This window comes from Vipera ursinii (genome assembly GCF_947247035.1).
Source record: "Vipera ursinii genome assembly, chromosome: 4".
Taxonomy (NCBI): domain Eukaryota; kingdom Metazoa; phylum Chordata; class Lepidosauria; order Squamata; family Viperidae; genus Vipera; species Vipera ursinii.
Window position 1 is genome coordinate 51,706,232 of NC_139514.1, and position 2,982 is coordinate 51,709,213.

Here is a 2,982-nt window from a genome sequence, read left to right on the forward strand (position 1 = left end):
CACGTGACATCGCACAACATATCGGGGCGGTTTTCCCATTGCCGGCAATGGGGTGGGTGTGGCTTCCAGATGACGCGTCCGACCTGCGGGCCGGCAGTTTGACACCCCTGAGCTAAGTCAATGGGAAATTCACTTAACAACTGTGTCACTAACAATTACAGCGATTCACTTCACAACTGTGGCAAGAAAAGTCGTAAGTCACTTAACAAATGTCTCGCTTAGCCACAGAAATTTTAGGCTAAATTATGATCGTAAGTCGAGGACTACTTGTATTCTATTTCCAGCAACCTCTTCTGAAAAGATATCAAATAGTCTTTATTTTTCTTAGGTCTATAAGTAAAAAACTGCCAGATCTCAATCCAGAATATTTCCTGCTTCTTCGTAAAATAGGCATAAAATATATTTTGGGGGGAAAAAAGTACTTCATTTTGGACAAGGTGGTATCAGGGATGAAGAGGGAAGGTTAGTTTATTTAGCTAGTTTATTCATGTTCAAACTCCTCAACAGTCAAAGATATCAACACAGTACAATCAAATAAAATTGAAACAGGAAATAGCCAGTAAAAATACCAAATGATTCATCATGGATAAACAGCTATAACTCTGCAGTGATAAAGCCACCTGTAGGCATTTCTAGCTTTAAATCCAGAGCTTTTAGGGCAATTATAGTCAAATAACACTGGAAGCTCTCAGAATTTCTATAGACTTATCTTAAAGCAAGAAAAAAGCATTCTTCTCTTCAGACTGCTCTAAACCTTGGCTATCAAGGATGTTACTATTTCAGAGCCCCTGACTTGATATAAAGGACATCACAGAAGAACGTGAAGTGCTTTGTAAATTGCCTATACAAAGCAGGGTACACAGGAATGTGGAGTAGTATTAAAACCTCCCCCTGGAATTATGGGTGGCAAACATTATGACCGGTTAATGAGAACACTCTCCTATGCAAGATAGATAGGAGGGACAATCTTACTTAAAGAAAGATGCAGTAGAAATAGTGGAAACTGTGCTCCTTCTAAAAGCAAAAGATGGTGGTAACTGCCAGGTAGGAAGCAATACTACTGAGAAGCAAAAAGTAGGTGCTGTTATGCTAAGAAGTACTACAAGTTTACAAGTGCCTGTTCAATTAGCCCAGAATTGCAGAGTGATTATTAGAAAATAAAATGGGAGAATTTTCTGTAAAGCTGCAATATTTGTAAAAATATATTACAAGTTTTTGGTGGTATTTTTCCAAAAATAAAAAATGCTTTCCCTCTTTCTTCACTGTTACTAATTTTCATAGTATTAATCTTAAGCACTGAACAATCACTGAATTAGAAGGAACCATGTGGCTATGAAGTTCAGTGCAAAAATCCAAATTAAAGCAACCTCTGTTTGAACATATCAAGGGAAGCTTCAAATTATGAAGGGCTTTAAAAATAAAGCTTTTGTGGCTGAATGTTAATTAGTCATACCATGCTTATTGTTTAAATAGTTTAAAAGGGTAAAATCTCAAATTCAGGGATCAAAATTCAACCAACGGGTATTTCTTTTGTTTAAAAGTTTTAGCCCTGACTTATGTTCGGAACCCAATGTTTGCTTTTAAAATAGCTTCACAAATGATACTTATCTGTAAAAAAAAATAGATTTGGATCAAGAGATTTGTTAGCATCAAAATAAATACCGGTAAATGATCAGATAAGCATGAAGAAAGAGTTTCAGAAGGCTGGCTGTATTTTATATCATATATTTCAGTTTAAGTACAACACTCAGGGTGGGTTAACCCCAGCTGCTAAATAGCAGTGATTTTCTTTTTGGTGATGGAGACAGTGACCAAAACTCTGGTCTTGTGGAAGACTCTCAAGCAAGTATTTATGCCTATGGGCAGCCTATGAGAGAAGCAAACGCAAAATTACATTAACGTGCTAGAAAGTACGCATAAGAAATATAAAGGATTTGTCTTCTTTGCAAACTCTGTACTCTCTGAAGTGCTTTCCTCTGAACCAGTGGCGTAGCGTGGGGGGTGCAGGGGGGGCCGGCCGCACCGGGCGCAACATCTGGGGGGGGGCGCATTAGATGCATTTTACTTTAATTACATCAGTATTTTCATAACAAACAATACATGTGCTTAGGGGGTAAGGGTTTCTTTAACTAATCTAGTGGAAGAGACTCGAGTGCTAAAATCCACGGGTTAGGGGGCGCAAATTACTTGCCTTGCTGACAACCCACGCTACGCCACTGCTCTGAACAGAGATGGAGATGTTCAGAGCTGATTGTTTCGGTGGAAAAGGGAAGGCAGCCTGGATATGCTGAAGTCCAGCACTATTACTTCATATTTCCTCACGTTCAGCCAAAGTATCATGAACAGATTCTAGGACGGTGGTGGCGAACCTATGGCACGGTGCCAGAGGTGGCACTCAGAGCTCTCTCTGTGGGCACCCGCGCCATGCCCTGGAGGTGGCAACTGTCCCTCTTCAACCAGCTGCCTGCTAATTCGCCGAGATCCCACGTGGCTGAATGCATCCCAGCATGGCTGGTTTCCCTCCCCCCCATCCCATCCCTCCTGGCCTCGCATGCTCTCCTTTTCCCAGGCACAACCCACTGCATCGCCTCCTCAGTTGTCGGTCGACCATCCACTTCATGGGCGGCTTCTTTGAACTGCTGGCGACGGGCTGCGGAGCCCCAGAGTGCGCTTGTCAAGGGGCTCGCAGGCTATGGCTACTGACGGACACTGTTGGCCCCCATGCGCTCGCTGGCCTCTGTGTGCGGGGGCCAATGGTGTCAGGCAGCAGCCGCTTTGGCCCTTGCCTTGCCCCATGGCAATGGCACCCCCACCCTGCCTCGCCTTATCCTGCAGGATGAGTCTCCTGCCTACCGCCCCATCTGCCAGAGACCTCCTGGAGCTCCCCCAACCCTGCCCACCCCCCACAGGTGTCCCTCCCCACAAGCGACATTGAGGTGACCACATCCAATCTTCCATGACAGCCACCCCCACCCAGTAGGC